Source organism: Tamandua tetradactyla, chromosome 5 (assembly GCF_023851605.1).
Source record: "Tamandua tetradactyla isolate mTamTet1 chromosome 5, mTamTet1.pri, whole genome shotgun sequence".
NCBI classification, from domain to species: domain Eukaryota; kingdom Metazoa; phylum Chordata; class Mammalia; order Pilosa; family Myrmecophagidae; genus Tamandua; species Tamandua tetradactyla.
Window position 1 is genome coordinate 162460817 of NC_135331.1, and position 21807 is coordinate 162482623.

The following is a 21807-nucleotide window of genomic DNA, read 5'->3' on the forward strand; positions in this document are numbered from 1 at the left end:
AACAAGTTTTAATGACAATGGATCTTTCAAAAGGACTTAGGGTTTGGAAAAATAATCTCAGATGGAGCTGTGTATTACCAAGTGAGGGGTGACAAATAGCTACAAAAATAAAATATAAAGGCACATGGAGTGATTCAGACAATCTAAAGGAAGGAAAACCACTATTAAAGGCAGATTTCTGGGGACACTACAGCCACTAAATCCTCTAAGTGGAAGGTCTTTATTTTAAACACATTCCCATATTCGTTACTTTTCATTACTGAAAACATTTCTTCCCCTCTGCGGCAGATACCCACGTGCACAGTCACCTTTGAGCATCAGTATTAACTCTCCAGCTGTAGACCTTCCATTCACTTACCTCTACTTCATGCTCTCCATCCACGGAATCCCTACTGCATTCCCATCCTTCTTTATTTTAAGGTCCTACAACTGATTCTTAAAATTTCTTCCTCATGCGTTTTTGCACTTCCCTTAACTCCCCACCTTTCTCTTCACCATCACACCCTAAAAAAGAAAGAAAGAAAAAAACACAATTCTGGATAAACCCAACTGTAATGCCATACACGTGCAGCTGAATGTTACTAGAGAAAACCAAAAAGCTGGGCATGTTCGTTTCACTACAAATTCATGATGTCCAAAATCAAATGAACAATCAGCCCTGCCAAGCAAACCACCTCTGTATTCCTGGACACTCCAAACTTCATTCCCTTCTCAGGAACTTTGAAAATGTAGGTCTCTCTGCCTGGATCTCACCTGCCATTCCAACTCCTTTCTAACTTTCAAGCTTCATTTTGAGCATCACCATCTCAGAGAAGATTTCCCTGTCCTATCTGTACACTTCCCCAACTACCCGTTAAGTTAAAATCATATATAACACCTATTTATTTCCTTCATGGTACTTAATTACATTAGTAATTTAATTGTTTATATACTTGTTTGTTACTTGCTTATCATATCTCTTCCACTATAGACTATAAGCTCCATGGAGACCTAGGAATATGACTCTGTTATATCCTGCACAGACCAGGATACGGAAGGTGTTTGGTAAGTACTTGTTTAAAGAATAAATTACTGTACAGTCTTTATTTTGATCATTTTTGATCCTATGTACATTATCTTCAAAATTGCTTAAGTTTCTGTCTTTCTGTTTGTTACTTTACTCAATCAGCATTCTTTTAAACTTAGAGATCTCTAATGGAAATGCTGGCACAGACTTTGCTTCGGCAGCATAAATGCCAGGAACTTACTACTGTTGTCACTGTAAACAATTAAGTTAGCTATACAAAATCCTATGCAAGACCTGTGATGTCCATTCAGTAAGACAGCCATACACTCTTTCAGCATGCAGAAGACTAACCTGTGAGTCTGTGCTTTTAGAGCATGAGCAAATGTTAGCACTGTCCTTGCCTAAGACAAGGCATCAACAGAGCTCCAACTCCTGTTTCCACTGTTGCTTAAAAAGGGTTGCCTAATTAATTGACTTTATTGAATCTTTACCAAGGCACATTTGTTCCTCAGTAAATTAAAAGAAAAAAATAGAGAGGAGCTACTTTTGAAATTACAAGAAAAGAGCAGTGGAGGTCCTCTTTTATGCTACATATCATTGTAAATTAAACTATAGTTAACAGAGTATTGACTGCTTAATTCCAAGAAGTGGAAATGAGCATTTATAGATCTCTGTACTCAAAGAAAGGCATTTTATCTGGCCCAGTAGACGAGTCTCAGTCCCTTACATGTGTATAGCATTCACTCCTCTGACCACAAGGCAGCACGCACTTTGTAGAAGCAATGAGTCAGTATAATAAGCACCTTTTCTAGATAAGAAGACCAGTATAGGGATAAACAAACTTGCAATGGTATCATCCATCATAACTAACAAACACTGTCTGATCTCTCACCTCATCTGATGCTCACAAAAATCTTTAGTCCACGTTACTGCGCCTATCTGCACAGAAGGAAACTGAGCCTCAGAAATGTGAAGACCCAGTGGATTTTACATAGCCACAAATCTAAGTCAGGACTTTCTGAGTCCCAAGTGTGCAGTATGGTTAAACAACCAAGACAAGAAGGGCTGCCCTAAACTAAAGCAATGAACATAGAAATGGAAATAAAGGGACAGACTCAAGAAATTCTATAGAATTCTATAATTCTACAATTCTATAGAATTGTAGAAATCATGATTGATTTGAGGTGGAGGGGAGGAAAAGTGGTTTCTGACCCAGGTAAATATATGGACTGCAATGTCATTCCCTCAAATAGAGAGAAGGGAAGAGCATATTTAGGCAGGTGGAGAGTGGAGAGGAAGGAGGAAGAGATCAAGTGACACATTCAGTTTGGAACCATGTGAGCATGGGATGCCTGTGGTTTATAGTACATACAAGTGGAGTTAGATAGAGGAATCTGGACTCAGAATCAATGTTTTAAGGAGGATATAGTAACTATGCAAAATGCTGTCCATGAGTAAAGTAAGCTCCAGATAAAGAAGACTTAATTGGCTTTCTCACCTAGAAGATTCCTGGTGATCTTGAAGAGAGTAATTTCATTAATTTAGAGTGTAATCCAGATCAGCAAAATATAAGGAGGTGAATACCATGAGGGCAGACTAATTTCTCAACAATTTTGGAGATAAAGAAAAAGAATATTCTCTTAGTTTCCTCACCACTAAAGCAAATCCCCTGCAATGGTTTGGCTTAAATGATGGGAACTTGTTAGCACAAAGTTTTGAGGCTAGGAGAAATCCAAATCAGGGCTTCATCTAGGCAAAATTTTCTTCCAGAAGACTGGCATTCTGGGGCTGGCTGCCGGTAATCTATAGTTCTTGGGTCCTCTGTCTCATGGCAATGCATATGGCCTCCTCTTTTTGCTTCTTCCTTCCCTTCCAGGTTCCACTGACTTTCAGAATCTGACTGTTCCCTCTGTGTCTTTTTTTCTCTCTCTCTCTGACCTTCCCTATAAGGCCCTCAGTAATAAGATTAAGACCCATCCTGAGACACACCTTATCTGAAGTAACCTCATCTAAAGGTCTTGTTTACAAAGGGTTACACTCACAGGAATGGATTACGTTCAACAAAGGGTTTTTCTGGGGTCCAGCGCTCTGAGCCGCCACACATACTTACAGCAAAAAGTCAAGCTTCAGAGAAATGTAGAATTAAGATAATGATGATTTATTAACTTTTTATTTTAAAGTAATTTAGACTTCAAAAACAGCTATAGAAATAGTACAAAATATTTCATATACCTTTCTCGCAGATTTTCCAAATGTTGACATCTTATCATATGGTTATCATGGTTTATTTCCTGAATCACTTGAAAATAAGGTACAGACACAATACCCCTTTAATATAAATGTTCTGAGTATTGCAGTGTGTGTTTACTTAAAAAATGGGAACATTTTATTAGATAACAGTATAATTATCAAGTGTAAAATTAACATTGACACAATATTATCTAATGTGCATGCCTATATAAACTTTGCCTAACTGTCCTACCTTTTAGCAAACGTAAAAAAAAAAAAAATCCTGGTCATAGATCCAATCCAGTATTACGTAACATTTTTAGTTAGTCATCATGTCCCTTTATTCTCCTTTACTATGAAAGTTCCATATTCTCACTCTTTTATTTTTCTGTATGTCCCTTAATTTGAATTCATTTGTATCATGATTAGATTCAGGATACGCATTTTTGAGAGGAATACCACAAAAGTGAGAGTGTGTTCCTCCCAATGCATCACGTTAGGATGTACAGACATCTATTTGTCCCATTGCTGGTGCTGTTAACTTTCATTAAGTTGGTACACACCAGTTTTCTCCCTCATCAAGTTACTTTTTCCCCTTTATAATTAGTAGTATCTTGTGGGAAAAGTCTTTGAGACTATTTGTTATAGACTGGACTGTGTGCCCCCCAAAAAAGGTACATTGAAATCTAATCCCTGGTACTTCATACTGTGACCTTATTTGGAAATAATACCACTGAAATGAGGTCATTCTGCAGAGGGTAGATCCTTAACCCAAAATGGGTGGTTTCTTATAAGAGGAAATTTAGATACAGACAGTGAGACAGAGGAGAGAGCAACATATGATGACTGAGCAGAGAACTTCACAGATTGCTAGCAAGTCACTGCAAAAATCTAGAAGCGGCATAAAACAGATTCTTTCCTATAGACCTTGTAAGAAGCAAGGCTCTGCCAACACCTTGATTTCAGACTTCTGGTCTCCAGAACTGTGGGACAATAAATGTCAGCTGTTTTAAGCCACCTAATTTGTGGTATTTTGTTATGGAAGCTATGGGAAACTAAGATATGATGTAAATATCCTGTTAGTTCTAAGAACATTCCACTAGTGTTTGCATCCATAGATGATCCTTACCTGAAACATTTAATCCAGAGGCTGCCAAGTTGTGATTTACTAATTCAATTCTCCCTCCTACATTTATTTATTTGTTCATACATTTACATAGGTCAGTTTAGACTCATGAATTCTTATTTTATTCTAAAGATTATTCTCATTCTTTAACTTCAAATTGACCCAGATTTGGCAAGTGAAAGCCAAGAGAATACAGTTTTTAAGAGGTCCAGTAGAGAGGAAGAGACCAACAAGAGACGTGGGGGAAAAAACACACACACAATGATGCACAGAGGTGCTTCAGAGAGCAAACAGAAATGGTCTGCAGAGCTCAAGTGAAAAGGCCATTTCAGGCAAGAGAAGGGTTAACTCATCTACTGAACCAGCAGGAAAAAGACAAAAAAAGGAAACAGATGGGAAAGGGACAGCAATCAAGAAGTTGAGAAGTTTGTGATAGCTCCACATTCTCTGGTTTGGTTGGAGTAAAGAGGATGTATTAAGACATGACACCAAAAGAGAATGTGGCATACGTGTAATAGGGAATGGAGATGTAGATAACTAACAATACATAAGAAATTGCTGGTCCTTGCAGAGGTTTTATTGTCCTTACTATCCCCAATATATAGGGTTGTCCAAATCTGTTTCCTGGGTCTTTGACTCCCACCACCATATGGCCAAGTTGTATAAGCAGTTGCAATGATACACAGTTGAAATAGTTCAGATGTAAAAAATAGAAATATGGAGGGGATAAGAAAGAAAGTAAAGTTTTTAAAATAATGTGATCATAGCAGTGTATCATAGCAGTGGTCTGGTCTGGCTAGGAAAGGAAATAAATATAAAAGAGGCTGACAAGGAATAAGAAGTGCAAGGTTAGTGTCCTGGGAGTGCAATGAGGTTTGGGAACAGGTAGGGAGGAGGAAGTGAGACGTGAGGTCGCTGAACAGTGGGAGGTTATGTTCAAAGACTGGCAGATTGGAGTTAAAGATAAAGGTGGAGCATCTCTAAGCAGTGGCAGTGTTTTCTCATTAGTTCAGGACATGTCAAATCTCTTGTTCTTGGTCCAGCAGAAAAGATGTAACTCCTCATTTATTCAAAGGTCTCAGCTGCTAAGCCTCTGTCACCCAGAACACAACCCAATTCCAGAAGGTGCTCACTAAAGGGATCCTTCAGGTGTGAGAAGCTTTGGTAACCTGTCATCAAAACATTGAGCTCTGGGTAAAGACTCCTTGATGTCCCAGTCTATTTCTCTCTCCCCTGCTCCTGTCCACAAGAGTAAGAAGCCCTGGCCTTGTCCCTGATGAGATGTCACCAAAGCACAGCAGAACCCAACATGGGATATCATTCAGACCGGCATCTGTCAACCTCTTCACCAAACCCGAGTTCCTGCCCCCTCAAAGAGAGGAATGGTTCCCCAAAGGCTGCATTATCTGCTATATACGTTGTCTCATTTCTCCCTCTGGTTATATCATCTTCCATTTATAATCAACACAGGAGAAAAGGTAGAAAAACGCAAAGCAAAAACAGGGAACTAGAAGGTCCAAAAACCTAGTGAAAAGGCAGTGATCCCTCACTGTGCAGTAATGCCTAAAAGATAATCTTATTAGAGAAAAAATATTATGACGCCTCCATAGTGTTGGCCCCAAGCTATTTAGAAATGGTTAAACAATGCTGAGCATATTCAGATTAGCAAACTTGGAAACGTGTACTATATTTTAAAAGATTTCCTTATTAAGAAAAGGTATTTGGTGCTTAAAAGGAGGTAAATTTCAGTTATTTGCAATAGTAACTTCTAGGCAACACAGTGAAATCACCAGGAGATCAAAATAGAAGGAGTTCAAAGTAATGTTTGTTGGACATTTTCCATCATAAAGGCACTGAACCAGGTCCTTAAAATATTTTATTTCATGCAATTCTTACAACATCACCATGAGACAAGTGCTATTGTTTTCCCAATTTAACAGCTGCACAACTGAAGCTTTAAAGAGGTTAATTCGCTTGAAAAAACAATGCCAAGACTTGAACCCAAGTTTTCTAATTCTAGAAACTCCTGCCTTAGTGACTATATTAGTATAATAAGCTCCATGGTAAAAGAACTTATACATTTTTCTGTTAATGTTTTTTACCCCAAACATGCTAATAAGATTGGTATAAACAACTTCAGTCTACATATTTTAATCAGGGGTAGTTGTATATGCAGGATGACAAAAATAAAATGCATGCCATGTTTTAGAGCTCTGATATTTTTTAAGTCACAGATACTCTATTTTATCATTCTCCAGGGTAATGAAATTAATAGGTGATATATCATAATCATTGGTGATATAAAAGAGGTATTAGATCTAATGGGCCTGTTTCCTTGTCAAGAACAAGGTAAAATCCTGAAAGCACTGATTCAATAGCTGATCTTAGCCAAAGATACAGAACCATAAATGGTGTAGAGAAGATCTCTACTATCTCTTTTAGAAACTAACACAGCCTGACTTTTGTAAAAAAAAAAAAAATAGAAGGAAAATTATAATTCATTGTAGCTTAATATTTCTTATTTATTCATATTAATTAAAAAATAAGAAACAATGAGTAATTTGGGTTCAAAAAGACTGCTACTGGTCATTTTTCTGCTATATCATCTTCTATTTATCAGAATAGCATTTTTGTCATTTTCTCCATCCTGAGACTGTTGACCCTGTGAAATGGTGAGTCACAGAAACCAGGTATAATTCAGTGTCTCCCACAAAGCTCTTCTAGTACATCCCATTTTATATTATATCATTTCTAATATTCTAGTCCTGGCTTTTGTAATAATCACTCTAAATTTGCCCAGTACAGCACAGAATAGTTTCCAACTCGGAGAAACATCAATGAACCAAGAAAATTCATTTTATGTGTGTGCCCAGTGTCACAGAATACTGGGTGAGTTACTGGATTATTAGCTGAAAGAAAGAGAGAAAGAGAGAATGGTTTTTCACAACGGCCAGATCCAAAGATCCAAACATCCTTTTGAGGAAGCTATTATAAGGTAAAAAACCTCAGCTGAAACAAAGATTACACACCCCTGATGCTGGAACAATTCCTCAAGTCAAGAATGTCAGTAATTAACCAAATCAACTGTCCAGGACTGCTTCAACATACAGAAAGGATAATTGTCCATTTAAACTGGTTATTTGGGCATTAAATGGATACAACAATTGATATTACATAGGTTTTATATTTGATTTTCTTGTATAAGGAGTTTCAGATGTGTATGTATGTGGAGGGCTGAAGGGGATGGTATATGCACTACTTATTTTAACAGATGATCATGATACTATTAAAGCTAATATTCTAAGTCTCAGATTTAATCTTAGCATTTTTAAGGGAAATATAAAGACCTATAGAAATCTCAAGATCATGAAGCAGTTTGCTGGTTTGTCTATGGGAAGCTGTCTTAGAGTGACACCTAGTGGTTCCTTTGTGCCTTCTACAAACACTCTAGGTTATGGTGGCGCAGGTTGGAAAAAAAAAAAACATAGCTTCTTTTTGAGAAATTTTAAATAAGGCGCAGATACTTAGAATAATATATGTTCTCTGCTTTTTCATGCCAGTATAAGTATTGTTTAATTTCCATTTGGTACAAGTTTCACCCAAACACTGACTTCTATTAATCTGGTGATTCTATCACACGGTTAAAAAGTCTGTCACAGTGACCAAAGAAGGGGGGATAATTTGCACAAAGACATTACTCTATAACCAAAAATGACTCAGGAGAAAAAAGTCAGTGGGAAAGAGAGACAAAATGTAAAATTAAAATAATTTACATAAACTGCCACAGAGAGATTTAGTAAGGATTTTTTTGTAAATCATCCAACACATGAGGTTAATTTGAACCAAAATATTACTATATGAGGATCTTTGAAAATCACTGGGCTGGTTTTATGAACTTCACAGGCAGATTCAGTAATGAGCCTCACAGAGCTGTGAAAAATCTATGCCTCCTCAGAATTTAGTGGTGAGCTTAAAATTCTTTATTATATTGAAATCCTTTCACCTCTCCTAATAATATAACCCTAAGTAGGGAAATTCTACGCTAATCATTTGCAGCGTCTGTGGAGGTCTGCAAGATTGTCATCTTCGAATTGATTTAAGAAATGTTGACATTTGTACCATTACTCGGTCATGTTATAATCATTGTCACCCGCATGAATTTGTGGGGTTTTATTTTATGTTCTTGTCAAAATCTCTGCTGCAAAAATGAGACCAAGAAAGTTTAATGCTTTATGTGCTTGCTGAGAGATGATAATAATTGCGGCTTCTCTGACCTCCTTGGTATTTCAAAATTAAGTGGCCGGTGGTTCTCCTCACTTCTTTTGCAGCTTCAGCAGCTTGTATAGAAGCCAAGCGGTCCACCAATAGAAAAGCAGCATATAAAAATGGTTCCGAGAATTCTCTTCTGCTAGAAGCCAGGCTGGGATCACATCTCTGATCTCTCCGCAGGCAGAAGCGTTATGTAAGGCACATATTTAAACCTTTCCTACTGACACTTTAAATACAATGCAGAGCAAACAACAATAGCACATCTACTGAAAACATTAAAATGTTTAATGAGTTTCATAAATCAAAACCTATGATATCAAAAGCAAATTTTTTAAAACAAGTACCTTTAGAAATTGTATATCAATAAATTCACTACTGTGCCTTACAAATTGTGTTCCAGCCAAAGGCGTTTTCTGTCTGTTTTCATTGATCTCACATGTTTGTTTTATTAAGTTATTGCTTACCTAGAAATGTAAGCATCTGGACACGACCTCTCCTTTGGACAAAGAGAAGAGTGGTGTAGAGACTCAGCTTTCCCTTAGCATCTGCAACTGAAAGGCATGACTAACACTACTAAGGAATGCTAACTGGAAAATATTATAGCTCCTAATGTTACCCTATTATCTTTAGATACAGAAAAGAGAAGTTTCAAGACCATTCTTCCATTAAGGACCAACTGCCACTGCCCTTGGCTTTCTACCAAAGTCTACCAAAATTGCACTGATTCGGAGGCATGTTTTTTACACTGTAATAGCCCAATTTCCTAGCTAAAAACAGGCAAATAAGTCTGTGCTAATCTATCAAAAAGTCACTTGAGACTATCCTAATTCAAATTTTTTAATTCAAACTTTTTCAAAAATCCTTTCAGTAAGTGGGATGGATTTTCACCACATAAAGAAAAAAAAATGAATTTGTTTTCATAATTGATTATATAATAGATGCCACTTAACCTGCTGTTGCTTATTGTTGTCTATTCCCTGTGTAAGATTGTGCTGGTTTGAAAGGATGTATGTCCCCTAGAAAAGCCATGTTTTAATCAAAATCCCATTTCATAAAGGTAGAATAATCCCTATTTAATACTGTATGTTTGAAACTGTAATCAGATCATCTCCCTGGACGATGTGATTTAGTCAAGAGTGGTTGTTAAACTGGATTAGGTGGCAACATGTCTCCACCCATTTGGGTGGGTCTTGAATGGTTTAATGGAGTCCTATAAAAGAGGAAATGTTTTGGAGAATGGGAGATTCAGAGAGAGCAGCACCACGAAGCAGAGAGTCCACCAGCCAGCCACCTTTGGGGATAAAGAAGGAAAATGTTTCCCGGGGAGCTTCATGAAACAGGAAGCCAGGAGAAGAAGCTAGCAGATGGTGCCGTGTTTGCCATGTGCCCTTCCAGCTGAGAGAGAAACCCTGAATGTGTTCACCATGGGCTTTCTCACTTGAGAGAGAAACCTTGAACTTCATCAGCCTTCTTGAACTAAGGTATCTTTCCCTGGATGCCTTAGATTGGGCATTTCTATAGACTTGCTTTAATTGGGACATTTTCTTGGCCTTAGAACTGTAACTTATTAAATTCCCCTTGTTAAAAGCCATTCCATTTCTGGTATATTGCATTCCGTCAGCTAGCAAACTAGAACAAAGATACACTTAATCTTATAGCAATATGGTTGTTGGCTCTAATTACCGTGACTCAACTATGAAAGCATTTTGATTGTAACAGAAGTCTAAATGGTAAACAAGGTGAGTTTCTGTCCACTTGTCATGTTGTAAAAATAGTACATTTTTACACAAGCAGTTTCACTTTTGCATACCTCAGCATATGATATATAAGTTTAAAAAATAAGGTGTAAATACAACAGCAATTTTTATTTCCTTATTCTACGCAAACTACTTAAAAGCAGTGTCAATACTCGAGATACTACGAGATGATGTCTTAAAACTAAGTTCTTATACTCTAGAACAATATGCACACGTTGAGAGAACTAAGCTTGTTTTAAAGTTTCAATTACATTCAGTATTCTGCATTTAGAGAAGCCTTAGTAAAACAGCCGAAAGAAACACCAAATGGTCCCCCCCCCAAAAAAATCTATTGAATTCATACTCTCCAGGCAATGCTTTCTAAAATGTAGAATTTCATCGGCTCTGAATTGAAAAGATTGATCTGCTTGTCATGTTGAATAGACTCTAAAAGTAGTTTAAGCAACAATTGACCCTGAGCACACTACCAGCCAGTCTTCTGGGGCATCAGCTGAAGGCAGCTCCAGATTTCTAAGATAACTGGAATTGTCTCTGTTGTGAAAAGCAGCATAACAGCTCACAACAGACTGAAATGCTCAAGAGGATTTTCATAATTACAGCTAAGAGAAATCATATTTATTGGGAGTTGCATTTACATCAGTATGGCTGTATCTTTCCTCGCAGTTCCTTAAGCTTTAAAAAAAAAGCCTATTACATCCACTTTTCATAATTCCATTTGCCTCTTTTTAATCTGAATATCAGCCTCTACATTTAAGCCACATTACAAAAGGCAACTGTGAAAACCTTTTTATTAGTGATGAATCCATTTCCACTACTGACTTGCAATTTCTGTCAGATATTTCACACTCCACTCATCAAAGACAGAGGTATGTGCTAGAAACCACATTTTAGCCACCGATGAAATGTAGAGGGCGAGAATCAAAGGACAACAGGTATGACAATAATGAGCAAAAGTGTGTTTTCTAAATGAGAAGAATGTGCCACATGAGCTGTAGAAAAGAACTGTACCAAATTCTAACTCGACCATCTTGATAAGTAAATAAATGTTGTAAGACTGTAAACTGTGCCTTGTCACATTCCTTTATATTAATAACCTCACATTCTTCCTTGTCTCGTCTAGGACCAATTTTCTCATTCTGTTCTCTCAGCTCCTTACGGAATGATCTGCTTCTATTCCCACGGGGTTACTTGAATGCATGAAGGAAGGGAAGAAATGATGCAGCCAATTAGTAGCTGACACAAGTTGCTGCTGATCTGCTGACTCACTCTGTAGTGTGAAGAAGCATCTGGGCCTGCAAATGGTCTACCTTTCCTGGATCCCCCTTCAACTTCTTTGACCCCTGGGTCAGGTGTGTGGGCTTGGTTCCTTGATGAAGGGCTCCAGCTTCTGCAGAACATACTCATCACTAAGATCAGAGGTCAGAGGCAATGGGAATGTCCTTCTGAGATTCCAGACCATACTTCTAAGTTCCAGTTTCAAGTATTTGCTGTTGAATTCTTCTTTTCCCTTGGGATTCCCAGAGGGATCCTTCTATCTGCTCACAACGTCCTCCCATATCTCGTGCCCACTCTGCTGCCCTGGAAGCCCTGCTAGGGACACCATGTCTCTGCCACCAACGTTGCCCAAGCCCCATGCACAACACAGATATTTGGGGGTGGGAGGGAGGGGGGCTATGATCCCACTTCCCCAAAGCAGCAGAACCACATGGTGTCAGAACAGAATCAAAGTCCCTGCATCCTTCCCTGAACTGAGGCCATGCTGTGGTCCAGATGAAGGTGAGATGAAAGTCATGCTTTCTCCCCAGGGCCCCACAGTGGTGCTGCTGTGATCCTAGATCTTCCAGAGGTTCTTATGGAAACAGGCCCTGCAACATTTGCCCTGAGCCTCCTCTCTGGGAGCTATAGTCCCAGGCCCTCCTCCTGCCTGCCCTTTGTTGGTTTTTGGTCATTGTGTAACAAAACACCCCAGTGTAAGGGTTCAAAACAACAATGTATGCAGCTCAGGGTGCTGAGGGTCAGCTTGGCTGGTCTCTGCTGGACTCATTCATGGGTCTGCTGTCATTTGTCAGGTTTTTGGCTGAAGACTGGATAATCGAGACTGGCCTTGTTTGTATATCTGTCCATTAGCAGGCATCAACCAGGCATCTCGCCATCCAGGAAGCTAGGAAAGGCATTTTTACGCAGTTGCAGTGGTTGAATTACCAAGAGAAGCAAGAGTATGAGCCCCAGTGGGTGAACACCTCCAAGGCCTCTGGTTTTGCTGATGTCCCATCATCCAAAGTAAGCCATGGGGACAACTCATGCTCAAAAGGTGGGGAAACGGACTCCATCTATGGATGGTACAATCTGCAACATCACAATGCAAGGGTATGGATGCCACAAGGAGAAGAATTTGAAACCATTTTTTACAATTGACCATTGCCCCCAACCTCTCTTACAAACCTCCTTGCAGATTCTCTTCCCTACATGCAAATCCATCTCTACAAGCAGAACCCTCCAAGCCCAAAGACCCAGGTAGAGCCGGAGGCAACAATTCAACAACAAATACTTCCAGGTAGAGCCAGGAAGCCCCTCTGCAGCTTCCCTATTCCCTCTCTTTTTTAAAAAATTTATTGACAGATAATCTATGCCCACCAAGCAAAAAGCCCCATTTCTCCCTTTGTCCTCTACCCTGATAACCTCTAATCTACTTTTTGTCTACTTTTTGTCTCAGCAAATTCATTATTTCTAGATATCTCATACAAATGACATCACAAAATTTATCCTTATGTGCTTTGCTTATTTCACTCAGCATAATGTTTTCAAGTTTCATCCATTCCATGCTGCAGCAGGTCTCAGAACTTCATTCTATCTATGGCCGAATAGTATCTCACTGTGCATATGTGCCACAGTTAGTTTATCCATTCATTTGTTGATGGACAATTGGGTTGTTTCCACATTTGGGCTATTGTGAATAATGCTGAACAATAATGTACAAGTTTGAGACCATTTTTTCACTTACGCCAAGGAATAGAATCGTCAAGTCATATAGTAATTCTAAATTTAACTTTTTGAGGACCTGCTGAACTGTTTTCCATGGTGGTTGCACCATTTTACATTCCCATATCAGTGCACCAGAGCTATAATTTTCTGCATCCTTTCCAACATTGATTTTCCATTTTTAATAATAGCCATCCTTGTGGATAGGAAGTTTTATCTCACTTTTTTATATGCATTTCCCTCATGGTTATTGATGTCATTGCTTTCAAATGCTTACTGGCCATTTTTATATCCTCTTTTGAAAATATCTGTTCAAGTCCTTTCCCTATTTTTTAATTGATCTTTTGTCTTTTTGTTGTTGCATTGTAAAAGTTTTTTATATCTTCTGAATATTAAGGCTTTATTCAATGTTTGTTTTGCAACTATTCTCTCCCATTCTGTAGATTGTTTTTTCACTTTCTTTATGATGTCCTTTGATGCACAAAAGTTTTTAATTTTGATGAAGTCACCTTTATCTATTGTTTCCTCTGCTGCTTATGCTTCTGGTGCCATACCTAAGAATCCAAAGCTGAATCCCAGGTCATTAAGGTTTGCCTCTATGTTATCTTCTAAAAAGTTTTAAGTTTTGCCTCTTTTATTTAGGTCCTTGATCAGTTTGAATGAATTTTTTATGTGGCATGAGGTAGGGGTCCAAACTTCATTCTTTTGTATGTGCATATCCAGTTTTCCAAATATGACACCCTTGTCAAAAATCAGTTGGCCATAGTACACGTGAAATGGTTTCTGGAAATGTAATTCTATTACACTGGTGTATCTGTGCATCCTTATGTCAGTACCACACTCTTTTGACTACTAGATTCATTCCTTTTTAGGGGCATTTTCATTTAGGGACATCGGCTTGATTTCTACCAAAAGGCAATAGCTATCAGCAGCATAAGATACGAAGTCCTATACCTCACCTTCTTTCCAGGAATTTATACTTTGGCTGTGATATTTCTGGTATTTTCTTTCTTAAACTGAGCAGCAATTGTTCATCAACTGTTTCATAATTCATCTTCAAGAATTAAATTTTCTAATTTTTAATTTTACACACGTTAAATGGAAAAAGAATTTTATTCAATATTGCTCCAGTGAACATAAATTCTGTGTAAAACAATACTTTGAGAATTTTAATATTTGGATTATATCATACCATAAACTAGATTGCATAAGGCATATTTCAGAGAGAAAAGAAAAGCTTCCTCCTCCCAAAATTTAATTTTCTCTTCTATGTTTGGAACACTACCATTTTTCATGATAAACAAAATTCATTTTAGACTACATCTAATATATAGGAAGGCAGTTAGCTATCTTTTCAAAGATCTTTCCATCTTAATCCTTATTAGATTTTTATACTATCCCAAAAATGCTTTCGGTCATACAACTAAAATATGACTTTCGTCTAACCCAAAATACTGCTGTTATCTTGATTAAAAAGAAAATATAAAGAATTAAAGTTCACTTTTGACTCAAAGTACTGACAATCAATTTAGAACCTCTCTTTTCTGATTTAGTAGTTTTATTAGAATTTTATATCAATAGGGCTGTGCTGACACTGAGTTTATTTTATATTTCACTTTCTTTATTAGTCAATTTTATTGTAAATATGTCTATCTGACATTTTTATCATTCTTTATGCTATACCTAGAGACATAGTTTTATCCAAATTCAGGCTAGATCAACCATTGTTTAATTTTAGATTGTCTCCAAATTATTAAATCACAGCATTTTTCCCTAACATGCTTAGCATTTATGCTGCAAAAATTCAGATTGTTCTTTTTAAGAAAAAGAAATTATTCCTCAGTGTCAGCCAACAACAAACATAAAATTACAAATGTCTATGCAAAGGAAAAAGAAAGAAGTAGAGATATTATTATATAAAGAGTAATTGTAAGGCACTATCTAGTATTTGAAGTGAGGGCATTGGTATCCAGATATAATCATCGGAAGCACAGCAAGCATTTGTCTTCAACGTTCTCAAGTTCCTAACCATCTACTTTATTTTTAATAATAGTTGGAAAACAATCTGATATTTTTAAAGCCTAGTTCAGAAGAATGCAACTTTTCTATTCATGGTTTAGTACCTTTGTCTGCCTAAGGGAAAACATAGATCTTCTGCTACTGAAAAATTGAATCATTTGGTGAGGATGGGGAGTGCCATATCATCATGGTTTACTATCCATGTATGATCCATGTAAAATCCACTTAGAAATCTCCTTAGGAGTTGGAATAATCAGGAATTTACCAAGTCTGCTCCACAGAGATAGTTTGAATGGGCTTTTCAATTCTAGAGGCAATATCTCCACTGACTTTGAACCCTACAACCTTGGAGTAGTGTTTGTGCCCCTTTGAAACTGTTGTGGACCCCAGAAAAGCCATGGTCTTTAATCCTGATTCAATATTGCTAGGTAGAATATTTTTGATGAAGTTGTTTTCATGGAGAGGTGACCCATCCAACTATGGGTGGGACCTTTTGGTTAGGCGGTTTCCATGGAGATGCATCTCCATCCATTCAAGGTGATGTTGCTTACTAGAGTACTTTAAGAGGGAATCATTTTGAAAAAAAAAGCTTTAGAGCCAACAGAGCAACAGAGCCTACACAGCCAGAGACCTTTGGTGATGAAGAAAGAAAACAGCCCCAGGGGAAGCCTTTTGAAATGAGAGGCTTAGAGGAAAAGCTAGCAGATGTCATGTGCTTTCCCAGCTAACAGAGGCGCTCCAGACTCATAGGCCTTTCTTGAACCAAGGTATCTTTATCTGCCTGCCTTAGTTTGGACATTTCTATAGCCTCAGAACTGTAAACCTGCAACTTAATAATAAACTCTCTTTTTAAAAGCTATTCCATTTCTGGTATATTGCATTCCAGCAGCTTTAACAAACTAATACAGAGTCACTGAAGAATTTCTTACAAAGGTACTTAAAAAATACTTCATAAGTTAGCACATCTATTCAAAAGAAAAGAATACCATTCTAAGAAATAAAATTTTTAAAAATCAAATAAAAATATTCTGCAAACAAGGAATTTTTAAAAATAAGTGAAGTAGATGGCAAAACAAGACACATTCGATTTTCAACTGATTCTGCTAGTAATTGGAAACATAGTAGACTTTTGATTTCCACATTTGTTGGAAGAATGAACAAAGATTAGTACCATAGAAGAACCAAATAACAAAATGGAAAATAAGCAATAACGAAATTTAGAGACTGGAGACAACAAATTGGTTTGGAATAATTAAGAAAAGATACTATCGGTAAAGCTTGAACTTAATCGATGAATATGGCAAGACTGAAATAAGTATAAAGGGATGTACAGGGTTTTCTAGAAAGATGGAAAGATACAGGTAAAGACATGAATGGAGGGGGCCCGCCAAAATTTCAATGATGTAGAACCATCACATTTATTTCCTCCTCATATCATAATTCAATGTAGGTATTCCCAGTTGATGTCTTTCTTTCTCATGGTGAGTCAGATAGCTATGGTCTTTCCACTTTGAAGTACCACTGTCTCCCAAAGCCTTAAGGCTCTTTCCAGCCAAAAGAAGGAGATGTAGAGTCAGAGAAAGATACACCCACTTCTCCAATGCCTTGGTCTACAACAATCACACATCACTTCTGCTCACACTCCATTGGTGTAAGCAATGGCCACACCTGGATTTAAGCAGAAACTGGAAAATGTAGCCTCTGGCTAGCTAGAGACTTCTCAGTGATAACTCTAGGCTCTGAAGGAGGAATATGAATTATGGTGGACTGCTATCCATCTCTTCCAGGCCAGGCCTGCCAAGAAGGAACAGAAAGTGAAAAGTTCATCTTGCACAAAGTCGATAAAACAGGCATGTTCCTTAAAGGTGCTATTACAGGCTGGACTATAGAGAACTAAGGAAGAGCCTGCCTCAGGAGAATGAAATAATCAAAGCAGCATTTTTTAAAAGAGAGAAAAATGAACAGGACGTCAGGTAGAATAAATGTTTTCTAGACCAGACGAGAGACTGATAGAGGATATAGAAAACCCTGGTAAGAATTTGAGATACATTCCTAAGCAATCAACTTAGTGCGTAATTACAATAGGGATGAGGAATAGGAGGAAGACAAAAGAGAGAAGCTGGTTAACAGAGATGTTGAAATTCATTCTTACATGATACATGCCCCTAAGGATAATTAGGAAGTGAATTTAGAGAGCAAAAGCTGAGTTTGGGAGCATGTTCAAATGGAAACTGTACATTTTTTGACTTCTGCGTTTGGGAAATCAAAATTGGAACATCTACATGAAGCCATCTAACGGCGATCCCATAGGGCAAGATGAAGGTGAGAAAGGACCAGGGTAAGAGGCCTAGTCTCCTGACTCTTCCCACTGGGATTTTTCCTAGATCACTACAGTATCTACAAGAGGCAAATGAACTATTCCATGACAAGGCAAATCCATTCTTTTTGCCTGTCTACACAATCGATACCAATCGCCACAGCCAAATTGATCTGGCCTCAACTCACATCAATTCTTAGAAGGCTGAAAGAAATGGATTGGTGATGCCAGAGACAAAGATATTTCACATCCTCAGTCATGCCCGCGACGGCCTCAAGAGTTATTTGGCCAGTAGGAAGAGGAGGTCAAGCTCACTTCTCTGTTCGTTTTTTCAAGTTCTAATATCACATTTAATGTTTAAGGTTCCAAACTGCCTAAGTAACACTGACATGAAAATTAAGAGTCAAATTGTTTCAGTTTTTTTAAAAAAGTCAACCTAATAATATTTGACCATCTTCTACAGGCAACGCACCGTCTTAGATACTGTAGTTTGTTAAATGTAGGATATTCTGATAGGAAGGGAAGCATATCAACACACAATTGCTCTCTCCAATTCCATTCAACTGCTTTCATTCTTATTAGAGACAAGGATATGAAAATGTATTATGTCCCCTGGGCTTGACACTGCCCTAGACACTTTCTATAGTTATGCCATTTACATCTCAGATTAGCTCTGATGTAAGCATTAAATCTCCATTTTAAAAGAGCTTAATAATTTATCAAAAGATACATCTAGTATGTGACAGAGGTGGTGATTAAAGCTAGGTGAATGTGACCCAAAGCAGAGGGCATTTTAACAAAGTCCTTCCTGTGGATCTAATTAGGACCATTAAAACATTCCACGTGCAGAGAAAAGTCCTGCTACCACCTGATGCAAAAGCCCAAACCAGTGTTCTGCACTCTTTTATATTTGAAATAAGAGAATCAACTCAATAGTTTGGAATGATAGATAACTTTTCTCTGGACATGTCATCATACTAAGGTGGAGCGGAACAATTATTTCCAACCTTGAGTATAGTGAAGGATGAGAAAGTAAACTCCGGTTTCCTCCTGCTACATCAGTTCCGTCTATGAAGCAGCCTTGAATTCCTCACATAGGGTAAGTTGTGCAGCCATCTGCCTAAGGAAGCGAATCTGCTGTGAGGTCCAGCTCAGTCTTGGTCCACAAGGGCATTTCTCTGCACTCCTCCAGGGACAAGCTGGACCCAGACAACAGAGCCAACCTCAGCAGGGCGGTCACAGTTCACAGTGTTTCTGGGATTGCCACTAGTAGGTGTCATAGGTGGCATCAAAGGCAACCACTTAGGCACCTTCTAAGTGCAAAGTCCAGGCTGGGTGACCAGTTTGAATTCCAAACATGGTTAGGCAAAGAGATTTAAGATCCAGGGTCAACGCAGACAGCAATGAAGGTAAAGTTGAAGAGAGAGGAAGAAGAAGGAGCGTCAAAGGGCCACACAGGCTGCACACATATGTGCTTACGCACGTACGTGTTTGTGTGTGTTCATCCCATGTCACAGTAGACCCAGCAAGGATTTTAAAAGCTAGCCTTATCATGGATGAAGAACATATTTTTCCTTGCAAGCCAAAACATCCACAAGCTGTGAAAGATCAAGGAGAATAAAAAGAATATTGTTATTGCCAGGGCATCACAAAGAGAAAAGCCATTTCAGAGTTACCCCTGAAACAGAAAATAGAATGAGCTCAATCAGTTTCTTTGCTCTGCTCCCTCCTCCAGCACACATTCCAGGTTAAGTAGCAGATGATTTTCTTTCTAAAACTCACTAGAATATGTGCCCTTGCTGTGTGTTACATTTCTTCAAGCCATAGCATAATCTGTACTACAGAGTGGTTTTAATTTCCTATCATCTTTGGAAAATCATACTAATAAGGCTTTTAGTGAAAAGAGTAGTTGCCAGTAAGTGTCCATAGTCTTTTATGAGGGTCACTGTGAAAACTACAAACAAATACGTTGACCTTGAGAGTTCCAGTCTTACCGTGAGTGCAAGAACAATGCCACAAATATCATTTAGATGAATGCTTACCACGCTTGGCCCTATCATTTTGAGCTACCCACAGTTCAATTTTCCTAGTTATGCTCAGAAACTAAGGTTTGTGATGGAAAGGAAGAGAAGGATACTGTTGCCATGGCAGCAAAAACATTTCCTTCTCTCTCAAAAATAGTATGTCAGAGAACAGTGGGAAAAAAAATAATGCTAACTGCAGTGGCAGAGAAAATTAAATTTAAATACAAGTTCTTGGATTTCCATCAAGCGCTGTTTATATGTTTTTGCTATCTTAATGTAAGAGGGTGCTTTGCAAAGGGCTTACTAGTTCAAGTACAAGTTGCTTTTCTCTGCTCTGAGCAGGCTGCCCAACATCCAGAATACATCACTCAAAATTCATGAATGAAAGAGTGCAGACTTACATCTGTACAAAATGATAATTCAAACTAAGGTTCACAAAGCTGCCTTAGCTTAATACAACCAATAAAAAATGAAAAAAACAAGTAACTACAACATTAACAACAACAAAAACGATGACTGCTATCCTTTTGAGTTCCTTTGCCTGTCATTCAAAGGAATATTACCCTTTTCAGGACTGGCTGACTAATTCAAACTAATGTGCCAAACTGCGCTGCTTGCATTCCCTAAAGCATTCCATTTTGGTTAGAACACTTTTGCAGCCACTATGCTGGCTCCTTGCAAAATAAAACCCCTAAAATTTTCTTGCATTGAATGAGCTACTGACATTTTCTAATAAGAGAATGCCACACTAATGCTTCCATCTTAATTCTGTGCATTACTTTCCCACAAAATTCAGTACCGTAACGATGTCACAGAGAAGCAATCCTTCAAAATCAGTCACCTCCCCAGCTGTTGTTATAGCTCCTGCTCCAACATTTCCAGTCCTCGGTGTATTTTCTCCTTCATGTACTAAGATGAATGTCAGCTGGGTCTTTAGAGGAATGGGTGATCTTTTTTTCCTGCATATTCAAAAACATGTGCTTACCTCTTATTTCTACTCCATGGCAGAATTCTAATTCAGAAAGGCTCACTTTTCACACAAATGACCTTTGAGAAAATCAGTCCAAGACCTGTCCCAATGTAATTATCACTTGTAAATTATGATATGTAAATGTGTTTATTTAAGATATTCCTAATTGCATTGTTCATTCCTCCTACCATGTTCACTTTACCCATGTATTTATTGGGATTTATTTAGAAACAAATCTATTTCCAGGCTTTATCCTGAAGCCAGTTTATTCTGTGAGACACATCTCCCAATTAAACCACTCCTACTAAACAAAGAATGAATCAACTAGCTACTGTTATTACAGGGACCAATTATATTACTCCTTCTTGGGGGAAATAGAAAGTGCAGTCATTACGGATCATTTTGGTACTAAGGAAGACTTTCGGTCTGGTCACTGTTTTCCTTCAGAGCCAATTTAGTGAACTACTGTCTTTTTTTGTGGTTATTAATCAAATGGGTTTAGAAATATGGAGAAACAAGAACGGTTGTTGGAGAACAGACTCATTCTGTCTACCCCAAACCAAAATCCTATGGGGCCTAAGAAAAAGTAAAGCAATATTTTGATTCTCTGAGGAATAGTGACAGTAAAATGAGATCTGTACACTTGAGGCAAAACCAAGGGTGACAGCTTCCTGAAACAGAGAGCTTTCCCAAGATCATACTAACAGGACTTCCCAATATTGGTATAGATTCTATCTCAAGAGATTGTTCAGTTTCTCTAAAGTCCTGTTCTCCTTTACCCTATCTTAATGAGGTATTAATTAATTGTTGGTAATTATATTTTGTGATTTCAGCCAGATCCTAAAAGCAGTGCAGGCTCCAAGCCTATTCCATCTTTGGCCTCACCCATGGATGCTGTCGACAGACATGCCAAAGATCAGGCAAGTGGGAAAAACAATGAGCTACATATACCCTCTTCTATTACCCTCATAGCTGGTACTCATACACTGATTTTTTTAAATGTCTTCTAAAGTTTTAGATAATATCTTAGACTGAACTGAGTATCAGTTACTGTTCAGAGATCTTAAATAAGAAGAACTACTTCTGCTGGTCTTCTAGGAGATGAAAATAA

General features: G+C 37.9%; 1 long non-coding RNA gene across 1 annotated transcript in view; it reads right to left on the minus strand.

Annotated features, from left to right (window-relative positions):
- Positions 1-405: 405 nt before the first annotated feature.
- The window catches only part of LOC143682848 (uncharacterized), a 114512-nt gene continuing 93110 nt past the window's right edge, over positions 406-21807 (minus strand). The window contains exon 3 of the long non-coding RNA XR_013175319.1: positions 406-504. This is a non-coding gene — a long non-coding RNA (uncharacterized LOC143682848). The remainder of the gene's footprint in view (positions 505-21807) is intronic.